The following is a 16,006-nucleotide window of genomic DNA, read 5'->3' on the forward strand; positions in this document are numbered from 1 at the left end:
TATAATATGAGAAGTATTTTAGTATTCTTATTAAATAAGAGAATACTATAAGGGTGAGTGGCAAAGAGAATTGAATATACCCGAATGGGAGACAGCGTGTCCAAAAACTACTATAGGTGGTGTGGCAAATATGAGGAAGGCAATATATCCATATAATGAAAATAAAAGTGCGTTTTCTTATTATATAAGAGAACACTATATGGGTGAGTGGCAAAGTAAATTGAATATACCCGAATGGGAGACAGCGTGTCCAAAAACTACTATAGGTGGTGTGGCAAATATGAGGAAGGCAATATATCCATATAATGAAAATAAAAGTGCGTTTTCTTATTATATAAGAGAACACTATATGGGTGAGTGGCAAAGTAAATTGAATATACCCGAATGGGAGACAGCGTGTCCAAAAACTACTATAGGTGGTGTGGCAAATATGAGGAAGGCAATATATCCATATAATGAATATAAAAGTGCGTTGTCTTATTATATAAGAGAACACTATATGGGTGAGTGGCAAAGTAAATTGAATATACCCGAATGGGAGACAGCGTGTCCAAAAACTACTATAGGATGGTCAATGGGCCGGCCGTCTGCTATTGACATATGTCAGTAGAGAAGATATTATCCGTCAAATTTGTTTCTTTATTCATTTATTTGAATACGAGACTTGGCTCCGCGGTTAATATTTTAAGCCCAAAGATAATAACGTTGAAACAAAGGCCAAGTTTCTATTGTACATAGAATAACAAATTGTTTCCGAATTTTATCGTTAATTTTAGGAGGTAGGCTAACATGATTTATATTATATGTGTATTATTAAATAATAATAGTACATAAAAGTCTACCAAAGAAATATAAAAATGTAATTATGAATACATTTTCAATATTAATATCAACTTATATTGTTGATAATAAAAAATAGCTATTAAGAGAGTTATTTAAGAAATTATATAATATATAATAAAGAGTATATATATAAATAATATATAAGTATATATTATTTAAGAAATAAATATAGTAGTAATAATTATATATATACACTCGGTTCTATTTTATATATTACCAGAGACTTATATGGATATATATAGATAAATTTTAAATTTATCGTCAAAATACAAATGATTAACTCAATATCTTATATTGGTTAAACAAAAATTGTACATGTGTGGATACAATATATTATGTATGTCGAACAAAAATGATATTTTAGAATGAAATGTGCATATATAAAGAAAATATATGAAAAATAAATATTGTGTTTATAAAGAATATGATTCTTTTTGACATCAATAAAAACTTGTTATTATTAGTGGCGAAACAAGTATAAATTGGAAAACAAACGTATACGAATGCTATATAAAAATGGCCGTATTCGATAGAAATAAAATCTATAACAACATATATATTGCTAATTTCTATTCAAAAAATATGAATGAAATATGAATAAAAACATTATTCTGGTTGATCCTGCCAGTAGTTATATGCTTGTCTCAAAGATTAAGCCATGCATGTCTAAGTACACACGAATTAAAAGTGAAACCGCAAAAGGCTCATTATATCAGTTATGGTTCCTTAGATCGTTAACAGTTACTTGGATAACTGTGGTAATTCTAGAGCTAATACATGCAATTAAAACATGAACCTTATGGAACATGTGCTTTTATTAGGCTAAAACCAAGCGATCGCAAGATCGTTATATTGGTTGAACTCTAGATAACATGCAGATCGTATGGTCTTGTACCGACGACAGATCTTTCAAATGTCTGCCCTATCAACTTTTGATGGTAGTATCTAGGACTACCATGGTTGCAACGGGTAACGGGGAATCAGGGTTCGATTCCGGAGAGGGAGCCTGAGAAACGGCTACCACATCTAAGGAAGGCAGCAGGCGCGTAAATTACCCACTCCCAGCTCGGGGAGGTAGTGACGAAAAATAACAATACAGGACTCATATCCGAGGCCCTGTAATTGGAATGAGTACACTTTAAATCCTTTAACAAGGACCAATTGGAGGGCAAGTCTGGTGCCAGCAGCCGCGGTAATTCCAGCTCCAATAGCGTATATTAAAGTTGTTGCGGTTAAAACGTTCGTAGTTGAACTTGTGCTTCATACGGGTAGTACAACTTACAATTGTGGTTAGTACTATACCTTTATGTATGTAAGCGTATTACCGGTGGAGTTCTTACATGTGCTTAGATACTTGTATTTTTTCATATGTTCCTCCTATTTAAAAACCTGCATTAGTGCTCTTAAACGAGTGTTATTGTGGGCCGGTACAATTACTTTGAACAAATTAGAGTGCTTAAAGCAGGCTTCAAATGCCTGAATATTCTGTGCATGGGATAATGAAATAAGACCTCTGTTCTGCTTTCATTGGTTTTCAGATCAAGAGGTAATGATTAATAGAAGCAGTTTGGGGGCATTAGTATTACGACGCGAGAGGTGAAATTCTTGGACCGTCGTAAGACTAACTTAAGCGAAAGCATTTGCCAAAGATGTTTTCATTATTCAAGAACGAAAGTTAGAGGTTCGAAGGCGATCAGATACCGCCCTAGTTCTAACCATAAACGATGCCAGCTAGCAATTGGGTGTAGCTACTTTTATGGCTCTCTCAGTCGCTTCCCGGGAAACCAAAGCTTTTGGGCTCCGGGGGAAGTATGGTTGCAAAGCTGAAACTTAAAGGAATTGACGGAAGGGCACCACCAGGAGTGGAGCCTGCGGCTTAATTTGACTCAACACGGGAAAACTTACCAGGTCCGAACATAAGTGTGTAAGACAGATTGATAGCTCTTTCTCGAATCTATGGGTGGTGGTGCATGGCCGTTCTTAGTTCGTGGAGTGATTTGTCTGGTTAATTCCGATAACGAACGAGACTCAAATATATTAAATAGATATCTTCAGGATTATGGTGTTGAAGCTTATATAGCCTTCATTCATGGTGGCAGTAAAATGTTTATTGTGTTTGAATGTGTTTATATAAGTGGAGCCGTACCTGTTGGTTTGTCCCATTATAAGGACACTAGCTTCTTAAATGGACAAATTGCGTCTAGCAATAATGAGATTGAGCAATAACAGGTCTGTGATGCCCTTAGATGTCCTGGGCTGCACGCGCGCTACAATGAAAGTATCAACGTGTATTTCCTAGACCGAGAGGTCCGGGTAAACCGCTGAACCACTTTCATGCTTGGGATTGTGAACTGAAACTGTTCACATGAACTTGGAATTCCCAGTAAGTGTGAGTCATTAACTCGCATTGATTACGTCCCTGCCCTTTGTACACACCGCCCGTCGCTACTACCGATTGAATTATTTAGTGAGGTCTCCGGACGTGATCACTGTGACGCCTTGCGTGTTACGGTTGTTTCGCAAAAGTTGACCGAACTTGATTATTTAGAGGAAGTAAAAGTCGTAACAAGGTTTCCGTAGGTGAACCTGCGGAAGGATCATTAATGTTTTAATATCCTTACCGTTAATAAAATATTTGTTTATATTATAATAAATACATTATAGTATTACAAATAAAATATGAATTGCCAAAATGTATATGAGATCTATTATAGATCAAATGAAATTTCGAACAAGCAAATCGAAATAATGCAAATATTAAAATTATATATTGTATTTAATACATATGAGAGAAATTAATAAGCAGCCAAAGCAAACAAATAAAAATTCGAACAAGCAAATCGAATTATTAAAATAATAATATTAAATTATTATTGTATATCCTTACCGTTAATAAAATATTTGTTTATATTATAATAAATACATTATAATAATACAAATAAAATATGAATTGCCAAAATGTATATGAGATCTAATATAGATCAAATAAAATTTCGAACAAGCAAATCGAAATAATGCAAATATTAAAATTATATATTGTATTTAATACATATGAGAGAAATAATAAGCAGCCAAAGCAAACAAATAAAAATTCGAACAAGCAAATCGAATTATTAAAATAATAATATTAAATTATTATTGTATATCCTTACCGTTAATAAAATATTTGTTTATATTATAATAAATACATTATAGTAATACAAATAAAATATGAATTGCCAAAATGTATATGATCTAATATAGATCAAATGAAATTTCGAACAAGCAAATCGAAATAATGCAAATATTAAAATTATATATTGTATTTAATACATATGAGAGAAATAATAAGCAGCCAAAACAAACAAATAAAAATTCGAACAAGCAAATCGAATTATTAAAATAATAATATTAAATTATTATTGTATATAAACACAATTAAAATACTGTGTGTATATGGACCATAATATACACGCGTTGCGATATGTATTGTTCATCTCAGTTATGCGCATACATTGGATAATGCAACAACCTAAAATGTACAATGTTGTACCTGGTTTTATACAGGTTAATGTTTTATATAAATTTCAATTTATATCGCTAAAAAGTATTAATATATATATATATATATATTTATTTACAATAAATGCAATTTAAAAAGAAATACTTTGATATATATTGGTTATATAAAACTAAGACATTTCGCAGCATTCGTTTTAGGTATAAAAATAAATTTATTGAAGGAATTGATATATGCCAGTAAAATGGTGTATTTTTAATTTCTTTCAATAAAAACATATTTGACAAAATTAAGAAACCAATTTATAAAACTCTAAGCGGTGGATCACTCGGCTCATGGGTCGATGAAGAACGCAGCAAACTGTGCGTCATCGTGTGAACTGCAGGACACATGAACATCGACATTTTGAACGCATATCGCAGTCCATGCTGTTATGTACTTTAATTAATTTTATAGTGCTGCTTGGACTACATATGGTTGAGGGTTGTAAGACTATGCTAATTAAGTTGCTTATACAAATTTTATAATGAAATTTTATAAGCATATGGTATATTATTGGATAATAATAATTTAATTATTTTATTCATAATATTAAAAAATATATGAAAAACATTATCTCACATTAGTAAATAATTTGAATGTGAAAAACGAAGAGAAATATTTTCTTTTTCAATCAAATGATACTGAGAAATGTCTAGCATAAAAATTTATCTAGAATTGTCTCTTATTAATGATTAGAAAATAGAAAACCGTTGACAATATTATTGTTCTTCGTTGATTCGTTAAATCAAACAAATGCCATTTATATACAGATATTATTAATATAACGAATTTAATAAAATGTTTTATCATTATATATAAAGAATTAATTGCATATAAAAGTTATACACAACCTCAACTCATATGGGACTACCCCCTGAATTTAAGCATATTAATTAGGGGAGGAAAAGAAACTAACAAGGATTTTCTTAGTAGCGGCGAGCGAAAAGAAATCAGTTCAGCACTAAGTCACTTTGTCTATATGGCAAATGTGAGATGCAGTGTATGGAGCGTCAATATTCTAGTATGAGAAATTAACGATTTAAGTCCTTCTTAAATGAGGCCATTTACCCATAGAGGGTGCCAGGCCCGTATAACGTTAATGATTACTAGATGATGTTTCCAAAGAGTCGTGTTGCTTGATAGTGCAGCACTAAGTGGGTGGTAAACTCCATCTAAAACTAAATATAACCATGAGACCGATAGTAAACAAGTACCGTGAGGGAAAGTTGAAAAGAACTCTGAATAGAGAGTTAAACAGTACGTGAAACTGCTTAGAGGTTAAGCCCGATGAACCTGAATATCCGTTATGGAAAATTCATCATTAGAATTGTAATATTTAAACAATATTATGATAATAGTGTGCATTTTTTCCATATAAGGACATTGTAATCTATTAGCATACCAAATTTATCATAAAATATAACTTATAGTTTATTCAAATTAATTTGCTTGCATTTTAACACAGAATAAATGTTATTAATTTGATAAAGTGCTGATAGATTTATATGAATACAGTGCGTTAATTTTTCGGAATTATATAATGGCATAATTATCATTGATTTTTGTGTTTATTATATGCACTTGTAGGATTAACAATGCGAAAGATTCAGGATACCTTCGGGACCCGTCTTGAAACACGGACCAAGGAGTCTAACATATGTGCAAGTTATTGGGATATAAACCTAATAGCGTAATTAACTTGACTAATAATGGGATTAGTTTTTTAACTATTTATAGCTAATTAACACAATCCCGGGGCGTTCTATATAGTTATGTATAATGATATTTATATTATTTATGCCTCTAACTGGAACGTACCTTGAGCATATATGCTGTGACCCGAAAGATGGTGAACTATACTTGATCAGGTTGAAGTCAGGGGAAACCCTGATGGAAGACCGAAACAGTTCTGACGTGCAAATCGATTGTCAGAATTGAGTATAGGGGCGAAAGACCAATCGAACCATCTAGTAGCTGGTTCCTTCCGAAGTTTCCCTCAGGATAGCTGGTGCATTTTAATATTATATAAAATAATCTTATCTGGTAAAGCGAATGATTAGAGGCCTTAGGGTCGAAACGATCTTAACCTATTCTCAAACTTTAAATGGGTAAGAACCTTAACTTTCTTGATATGAAGTTCAAGGTTATGATATAATGTGCCCAGTGGGCCACTTTTGGTAAGCAGAACTGGCGCTGTGGGATGAACCAAACGTAATGTTACGGTGCCCAAATTAACAACTCATGCAGATACCATGAAAGGCGTTGGTTGCTTAAAACAGCAGGACGGTGATCATGGAAGTCGAAATCCGCTAAGGAGTGTGTAACAACTCACCTGCCGAAGCAACTAGCCCTTAAAATGGATGGCGCTTAAGTTGTATACCTATACATTACCGCTAAAGTAGATGATTTATATTACTTGTAATATAAATTTTGAAACTTTAGTGAGTAGGAAGGTACAATGGTATGCGTAGAAGTGTTTGGCGTAAGCCTGCATGGAGCTGCCATTGGTACAGATCTTGGTGGTAGTAGCAAATAATCGAATGAGACCTTGGAGGACTGAAGTGGAGAAGGGTTTCGTGTGAACAGTGGTTGATCACGAGTTAGTCGGTCCTAAGTTCAAGGCGAAAGCCGAAAATTTTCAAGTAAAATACAAATGCCAAACAAATATATATATTATATAAAATCTAGCTAAATTAATATACTTGAATAATTTTGAACGAAAGGGAATACGGTTCCAATTCCGTAACCTGTTGAGTATCCGTTTGTTATTAAATATGGGCCTCGTGCTCATCCTGGCAACAGGAACGACCATAAAGAAGCCGTCGAGAGATATCGGAAGAGTTTTCTTTTCTGTTTTATAGCCGTACTACCATGGAAGTCTTTCGCAGAGAGATATGGTAGATGGGCTAGAAGAGCATGACATATACTGTTGTGTCGATATTTTCTCCTCGGACCTTGAAAATTTATGGTGGGGACACGCAAACTTCTCAACAGGCCGTACCAATATCCGCAGCTGGTCTCCAAGGTGAAGAGTCTCTAGTCGATAGAATAATGTAGGTAAGGGAAGTCGGCAAATTAGATCCGTAACTTCGGGATAAGGATTGGCTCTGAAGATTGAGATAGTCGGGCTTGATTGGGAAACAATAACATGGTTTATGTGCTCGTTCTGGGTAAATAGAGTTTCTAGCATTTATGTTAGTTACTTGTTCCCCGGATAGTTTAGTTACGTAGCCAATTGTGGAACTTTCTTGCTAAAATTTTTAAGAATACTAATTGGGTTAAACCAATTAGTTCTTATTAATTATAACGATTATCAATTAACAATCAATTCAGAACTGGCACGGACTTGGGGAATCCGACTGTCTAATTAAAACAAAGCATTGTGATGGCCCTAGCGGGTGTTGACACAATGTGATTTCTGCCCAGTGCTCTGAATGTCAAAGTGAAGAAATTCAAGTAAGCGCGGGTCAACGGCGGGAGTAACTATGACTCTCTTAAGGTAGCCAAATGCCTCGTCATCTAATTAGTGACGCGCATGAATGGATTAACGACGGACGTGTGTTTTCTCGTGGTCCCAATCAAACGGTCATTTCAAAGTTATTTCTGGGTGTACAGAGCTCGAAATTGGACTAAAATTCGCAGTTTAGTGCAAGGAAGACGCCTGTGTAAAAACAATTTTGAAAAGTGAGCGGTAAGAGTGGAAATCGCCGTTTTCCTTTTTGGAAAATTTCCACACGTGCGCGTGGGTGAGTGCAGCCGCGAGAACTTTCGTGAGAGCAAAAGCGGCGAGAGCGAGCTTTCTCTCTCGCAGTCAGCTGTTCTAGCGGGTGTGTGTACCGGCTAAACTTGCGTATCGGGTAAGTGTACTTGCTCGAGTAAGTTTGGTGGTAGGAGGAAAATGGCTCCATCTCCGATGGAGACGGCAGGTGGATGCTCGGGCAGTGAGTCTGCGAGCAGTCGTAGCGGCAGTGTTAGCCGTGATAGGCAGGGTCGGTCGAAGGGAAAGCGTGGCAGAGGTGCAGCTGCGAGGGATGCCTCACAGGCCAAGTATGTGGCCATCGACGGAGGCAGTGGTGGACCGAAGCAACTTGTGGAGAAGACGCTGTCATCGCTGGAGATGCCGCCGCCGCCGGCTCCCGTTGCTGCCATCGTCCCCGCTGCTGGCACTGTCCCCGCTGCCTCCTCTGCCGATGCCTGCGTCGGCGTCGCAGCTGGCGCCGCTGCTGGCGCCGCTGCCACCGGAGAAGGAGAATGCGTAGAGGAGCTCGAGGCAATGGAGATCGTGAGAGGTGGCCTCGGCCGAATTTCCGCGGAGATCGCGAAAATTAGGTCGGAGATCGTGCTGGACGTCACCACCTGCCTGGGACGAAGCTCAACGAGGGAGTTACTCAGAGTCGCCGCAAAGTACGAGGCCCTGATCTCGGCGCTCACGGTGCGCAATGCGATTTTGGAGGACCGGTGGAAGCAAATGAAGAGGACGCCGCTGCCAACGCCGCCACCGCCGCCACCGCCGCCACCGCCGACTATCCAACATGGAGCCGCCCATATGCCCTCGGTGTATGCCACTGCGTACCCCAGCCTGCCGGTGTCCTCTGTCATGCCCCCTGCCGTGCCGGTCCCGATGCCGAGGAAGCCGCGCGAGACCTGGTCGGCTGTGGTTCACAGCTCAGACCCGAATATTTTGGGGCAGCAGCTGGCTGAAAAGGTGCGGAAGGAGATTGCTCCTTCACTAGGAGTCCGTCTACACGAAGTCAGAGGACTGGCGCGTGGCGGTGCCATTATCCGCACCCCGTCGTCCGGGGAAATAAGGAAGGTTGTGGCAAATAGGAAGTTTGCAGAAGCTGGCTTGGAGGTGAAGCAAAGCCCAGCCCAGACTCCAAAAGTTCTGGTCAGCAATGTTGATACTGCGACGCCACCGGCTGATTTTATGAGCGAGTTGTTTAAAAACAACTTCGCAGACCGAATGGACCTGGAGGCCTTCAAAAAGCAGGTGCGGCTAGAGAAATCGTGGTCGCAGGCGGATGGCGCCACTGTAAATGTGACGCTGGAAGTCAGCACCACGGCCCTCGACGTGCTTGACGGCGGCAAGGCGTACATTGGCTGGTTTGCGTACAACTGCCGGGCGTTGGTGCGCACTTACGCATGCCACAGGTGCGTGGGTTTCGACCACAAGGTGAAGGACTGCCGGTATAAGGAGAATGTCTGCCGACAGTGCGGACAAACTGGCCACAGTGCACGCGAGTGCCAGAAGCCGGTGGACTGCCGGAACTGCCGGTTTAAGGGCTACCCGTCGGGACACCACATGCTGTCCCCGGGATGTCCCGTATATGCGGCAGTGCTTGCGAGGGTGAACTCTAGACATTAATGTTTAGGTTCATCCAAGCAAACTGTGGTCGAGGACGAGCGGCGACCATCGAGCTCGGAGTCCGGTTGCTTGAAAGCAAGAGTCTGTTCGCACTGGTTCAGGAGCCTTACGCAGGTGACGAGAGGATAGACGTGTTGCCGGATGGAGTGCGAAGCTTCGTCGATCGGCGAGGGAAGGCAGCCATCTTTGTCAGCCACCAGGATGTCATCTGCATGCCAGTGGAGCCGCTCACCAACAACTACGGCGTGTGTGTGTGCATTAAAGGAAGTTTTGGCTCAATCTTCCTTTGCGCCGCATACTGCCAGTTCGATAGCAGACCAAATGGTAGACCGAACCCGCAACCGGATGAATACAGCTACAACCTCCAGTCGTACCTAAGGTACTTGGATTCTGTCCTGCTGCTGGCCAGCAGTACTCCAGCAATCTTCGGACTTGACGCGAACGCAGCGTCCCCCATGTGGTTTAGTAAACTCCCTCCTCGACCGGAGGGACTAACTAACTACTCCCGGGGTGAGCTGCTGTCCGAGTGGATGCTGACGAAGGGAGCGGTGGTCTTGAACCAACCTAGTCAAAGCTACACGTTCGATAACATAAGATCGCACAGCGATATCGACGTGACATTCGCCAACTCAGCAGGACATATGCTAGCCACATATGAGTGGAGAGTGGACGAGTGGGAATTGAGTGACCACAACGTAATTTCCGTTGTGGCCAGCACCTCGACCGCGAATGCCGTTGGGAGATTATCTCCGGTACCGTCCTGGAACTTCTCCAATGCACGTTGGCGTCTGTTCGAACAGGAATTGGTGAATAGGGCAGCCGAGATTCCGGAAGACTTCCAAGGATTGCCGCTGGACCAACAAGTGTCTAGACTCCGCAGGATGGTGCACGATGTGTGCGACCTTGCGTTGGGAAGGAGAACGCCCGGACAGCCGAGAACGAGGGTAAGTTGGTGGACCGCTGACCTTTGCGCAAAGCGCCGCCAAGTCAGGAGACTCAGGCGCCGTCTTCAGGATGCCAGACGCCATCAGCATGATGACGTGGCCGAGCTGACTGTAGTGGAGCTGAGGCTTGCCACAGCCGACTACAGGAAGCTTATCGTGAGGACCAAGGAGAACAGCTGGAGACGCATCGTGGGAGAAAACTCGCACGATCCCTGGGGGCGCGTCTACAAGATGTGCCGAGGTCGCAAGAGACGGACGGAGATTGGGTGCCTCCGCGTGAATGGCGAGCTGGTCACCAATTGGAGTGACTGTGCGCGAGTGCTCCTCCGCAACTTTTTCCCAGCTGCGGAGTCTGACGCACCGATTGCCCCCGTGGAGGAAATCCCACCGCCCTTGAATGTCTCGGAAGTTGATGCTTGTGTCGCCAGGTTGAAGAGCAAGCGCTCGCCTGGCATGGACGGTATCAACGGGACGATTTGCAAGGCTGTGTGGCGTGCCATACCTCAGCATCTGACGGTGCTGTATTCAAACTGCGTCCGGTCGGGGTACTTCCCCGCAGAGTGGAAATGCCCACGTGTAGTGGCACTGCTCAAGGGACCCGACAAGGACAAGTGCGAACCGTCGTCATATCGCGGAATTTGCCTGCTGCCGGTTTTTGGCAAGGTGCTCGAGGCCATTATGGTGGATCGTGTGAGGGAAGTTCTTCCGGAAGGCTGTAGATGGCAATTCGGATTTCGCCAAGGACGTTGTGTGGAGGACGCTTGGATGCACGTTAAGAGCAGTGTTCATGCCAGCCCGGCGAAATACGTGCTCGGAATTTTCGTGGACTTCAAGGGAGCCTTTGACAACGTGGAATGGAGTGCTGCATTGCGCCGATTAGCCGAACTGGGATGCCGAGAGATGGGCTTGTGGCAGAGCTTTTTCTCAGGCAGAAGCGCAGTGATCCGAAGCAGTTACGAGGCAGTTAATGTTCCCGTAACTAGAGGCTGTCCGCAGGGATCAATCAGCGGCCCATTTATATGGGACTTGCTGATGGACGTTCTGCTCCGACGCCTTGAGTCGTACTGCGCCTTGAGCGCGTACGCGGATGACCTGCTGCTTCTCGTCGAGGGAGAATCCCGAAGCGTGCTAGAGACAAAAGGAGCGCAGCTAATGTCCATCGTAGAAGCGTGGGGGATGGAAGTCGGCGTTGCCGTCTCCACCAGCAAGACGGTGATAATGCTGCTTAAGGAGAACGCCCGCCCACCTTTGGCACGTAATCCTTCGGGTGTGCTTAGTCGGCCCCCAGCGGTCAAGCTTGCTGGAGCAAGCTTGCCGTATGTAAGCAGCTGCCGGTATCTTGGCATCACGGTCGAAGAATGCTTGAAATTCTCCAAGCACTTCACCTCGCTCAAGCAGCGAATGACCGGAGTCGTTGGAGCATTGGTGCGTGTGCTTCGAGCAGACTGGGGATTCAGTCCTCGAGCCAAGCGGACCATCTATGCCGGACTCATGGTACCCTGTGTGCTATTTGGTGCCCCGATATGGTATGTCGATACGACGCAGGAAGTAGTGGCCAGGAAGCGACTTCTTTCTTGCCAGAGGCTCATCCTGCTTGGTAGCCTCCCGGTTTGCCGAACAGTGTCTACTGTGGCACTGCAGGTTCTTGCTGGCGCTCCCCCGCTTGATTTGGTCGCCAAGCAAGTGGCAGCCAAATACAAGCTTAAGCGTGGATACCCGTTGGAGGAGTACGATCTGTGTTATGGCGAGGACCTCACAAGTCTTAGCCGAGGGCAGATGAAGGTGCGTACTGAGCAGTGCATACTGCACGCGTGGCAAGACAGATGGGATAGCGTAGAGTCATCCGGCCGGGTGACCTACAAGTTCATCCCGGATGTCGAATTTGCCTATCGCGATCCTAACTTTGGATTCACGATGCGTACCGGATTCTTGCTTACAGGACATGGATCGCTAAACGCATTTCTGTTTGGTGTCAGAGCGTCGGGCACTGCCGCATGCTCATGTGGCGACCCATATGAGGACTGGCAACATGTTCTATGCGACTGCCCGAACTATGAAGATTTGCGAGACCTCGATGGACTTGGTGTGCAGCAAGTTGGCGAAAGATGGATTGGATTCGATGGCATACTAGCGGATCAGGAGAAGACCAGAAGGCTTACAGCGTTTGCCGAGGAGGCGTTCAACCGGAGGAGGGACTCTTAGTCCTCATCCCTGCCGTGTGGTAGCAGCGAAGAATACTGCCACAGTCTGTCATTGCTTGTCGTAGGAGGCGACTAATATGACATGGTTGCCCCATCCGAGCTTGTCGGAGCTGAAGGGGTGAGGCCCACCGAGCCTGTAATTTTCGGTACCACGGGTTGAGCAGTTATCCAAGGCTGCTCATTGAGGTCGGCCCCCTTGTGGGAGTTTCGTGGTGGCTGTGGTTGACACCTATATCGCGGGTAGAGTCCCCGGGCTCGACGTGGATGTTGCGTTTATACAACTCGGGTGCTGCGACCCAAAGAACAGTAGAGATTTTAGATAGATCTCGCCCCAACGCAAGGGGAAGTGCTTGCCCGACAAGCAAGTACTTAAATTGCTACTGGGGTGGTTGCTATGTACATAGCTATAGCTTCTAGTCCGGGGCGTTGGTCTGGCGCTTAACCTAGACCCGCTGCACTATATGCTCCAAAGTGGGCATATGTGAGTGCCGTGGTTGTAATCCCTTTAGTGTGGAACACGCCACGTTAAATAAGTTCGGAGGGATCCGATTCCCACACTGTCCCTATCTACTATCTAGCGAAACCACAGCCAAGGGAACGGGCTTGGAATAATTAGCGGGGAAAGAAGACCCTTTTGAGCTTGACTCTAATCTGGCAGTGTAAGGAGACATAAGAGGTGTAGAATAAGTGGGAGATATTAGACCTCGGTTTGGTATCGCCAATGAAATACCACTACTCTTATTGTTTCCTTACTTACTTGATTAAATGGAACGTGTATCATTTCCTAGCCATTATACGGATATATTTATTATATCTTATGGTATTGGGTTTTGATGCAAGCTTCTTGATCAAAGTATCACGAGTTTGTTATATAATCGCAAACAAATTCTTTAATAAAACGGTGCATTTATGTATTTTTGATTTGAAAATTTGGTATAACTCCAATTACTCAGGTATGATCCAATTCAAGGACATTGCCAGGTAGGGAGTTTGACTGGGGCGGTACATCTCTCAAATAATAACGGAGGTGTCCCAAGGCCAGCTCAGTGCGGACAGAAACCACACATAGAGCAAAAGGGCAAATGCTGACTTGATCTCGGTGTTCAGTACACACAGGGACAGCAAAAGCTCGGCCTATCGATCCTTTTGGTTTAAAGAGTTTTTAACAAGAGGTGTCAGAAAAGTTACCATAGGGATAACTGGCTTGTGGCGGCCAAGCGTTCATAGCGACGTCGCTTTTTGATCCTTCGATGTCGGCTCTTCCTATCATTGTGAAGCAAAATTCACCAAGCGTTGGATTGTTCACCCATGCAAGGGAACGTGAGCTGGGTTTAGACCGTCGTGAGACAGGTTAGTTTTACCCTACTAATGACAAAACGTTGTTGCGACAGCATTCCTGCGTAGTACGAGAGGAACCGCAGGTACGGACCAATGGCACAATACTTGTTCGAGCGAACAGTGGTATGACGCTACGTCCGTTGGATTATGCCTGAACGCCTCTAAGGTCGTATCCGTGCTGGACTGCAATGATAAATAAGGGGCAATTTGCATTGTATGGCTTCTAAACCATTTAAAGTTTATAATTTACTTTTTAAACGACAATGGATGTGATGCCAATGTAATTTGTAACATAGTAAATTGGGAGGATCTTTGATCACCTGATGCCGCGCTAGTTACATATAAAAGCATTATTTAATACAATGACAAAGCCTAGAATCAATTGTAAACGACTTTTGTAACAGGCAAGGTGTTGTAAGTGGTTGAGCAGCTGCCATACTGCGATCCACTGAAGCTTATCCTTTGCTTGATGATTCGATAATAAAATTGCATAATTTATTTGTTGTGTTGAACTTCTTATATAAAGTTCAACCAACAATCTATTTGTATGCATTGATTGTTTGCTTGGCTTTGTGGCGAATTTTTAATCCTTTATATATTACATTCCTAAGGTCTAGATTTTCAAGTAAGAGACCAATTTGATTAACATATCAATATAAGTACAACTCGACCATCTAATAATAACAATATGAATCGTCATCTTATTAGTGACGCGAAGATTGGCAAACATATAATATAAAAATATTCCTAAGGTCTAGATTTTCAAGTAAGAGACCAATTTGATTAACATATCAATATAAGTACAACTCGACCATCTAATAATAACAATATGAATCGTCATCTTATTAGTGACGCGAAGATTGGCAAACATATAATATAAAAATATTCCTAAGGTCTAGATTTTCAAGTAAGAGACCAATTTGATTAACATATCAATATAAGTACAACTCGACCATCTAATAATAATATGAATCGTCATCTTATTAGTGACGCGAAGATTGGCAAACATATAATATAAAAATATTCCTAAGGTCTAGATTTTCAAGTAAGAGACCAATTTGATTAACATATCAATATAAGTACAACTCGACCATCTAATAATAATATGAATCGTCATCTTATTAGTGACGCGAAGATTGGCAAACATATAATATAAAAATATTCCTAAGGTCTAGATTTTCAAGTAAGAGACCAATTTGATTAACATATCAATATAAGTACAACTCGACCATCTAATAATAACAATATGAATCGTCATCTTATTAGTGACGCGAAGATTGGCAAACATATAATATAAAAATATTCCTAAGGTCTAGATTTTCAAGTAAGAGACCAATTTGATTAACATATCAATATAAGTACAACTCGACCATCTAATAATAACAATATGAATCGTCATCTTATTAGTGACGCGAAGATTGGCAAACATATAATATAAAAATATTCCTAAGGTCTAGATTTTCAAGTAAGAGACCAATTTGATTAACATATCAATATAAGTACAACTCGACCATCTAATAATAACAATATGAATCGTCATCTTATTAGTGACGCGAAGATTGGCAAACATATAATATAAAAATATTCCTAAGGTCTAGATTTTCAAGTAAGAGACCAATTTGATTAACATATCAATATAAGTACAACTCGACCATCTAATAATAACAATATGAATCGTCATCTTATTAGTGACGCGAAGATTGGCAAACATATAATATAAAAATATTCCTAAGGTCTAGATTTTCAAGTAAGAGACCAATTTGATTAACATATC

General features: G+C 41.6%; 2 non-coding genes and 1 pseudogene across 2 annotated transcripts; all 3 read left to right on the forward strand.

Annotated features, from left to right (window-relative positions):
* Positions 1-1,451: 1,451 nt before the first annotated feature.
* LOC127010535 (small subunit ribosomal RNA) lies at positions 1,452-3,446 on the forward strand. The gene has a single exon (XR_007763291.1). It is a non-coding gene; the product is annotated as a small subunit ribosomal RNA (ribosomal RNA).
* Positions 3,447-4,650: 1,204 nt separating this feature from the next.
* LOC127010581 (5.8S ribosomal RNA) lies at positions 4,651-4,829 on the forward strand. Its single transcript, XR_007763313.1, has one exon. It is a non-coding gene; the product is annotated as a 5.8S ribosomal RNA (ribosomal RNA).
* A 402-nt stretch (positions 4,830-5,231) lies between these two features.
* LOC127010557 (large subunit ribosomal RNA) lies at positions 5,232-14,710 on the forward strand (annotated as a pseudogene).
* Positions 14,711-16,006: the final 1,296 nt, after the last annotated feature.

This window comes from Drosophila biarmipes, chromosome X (assembly GCF_025231255.1).
Source record: "Drosophila biarmipes strain raj3 chromosome X, RU_DBia_V1.1, whole genome shotgun sequence".
NCBI classification, from domain to species: domain Eukaryota; kingdom Metazoa; phylum Arthropoda; class Insecta; order Diptera; family Drosophilidae; genus Drosophila; species Drosophila biarmipes.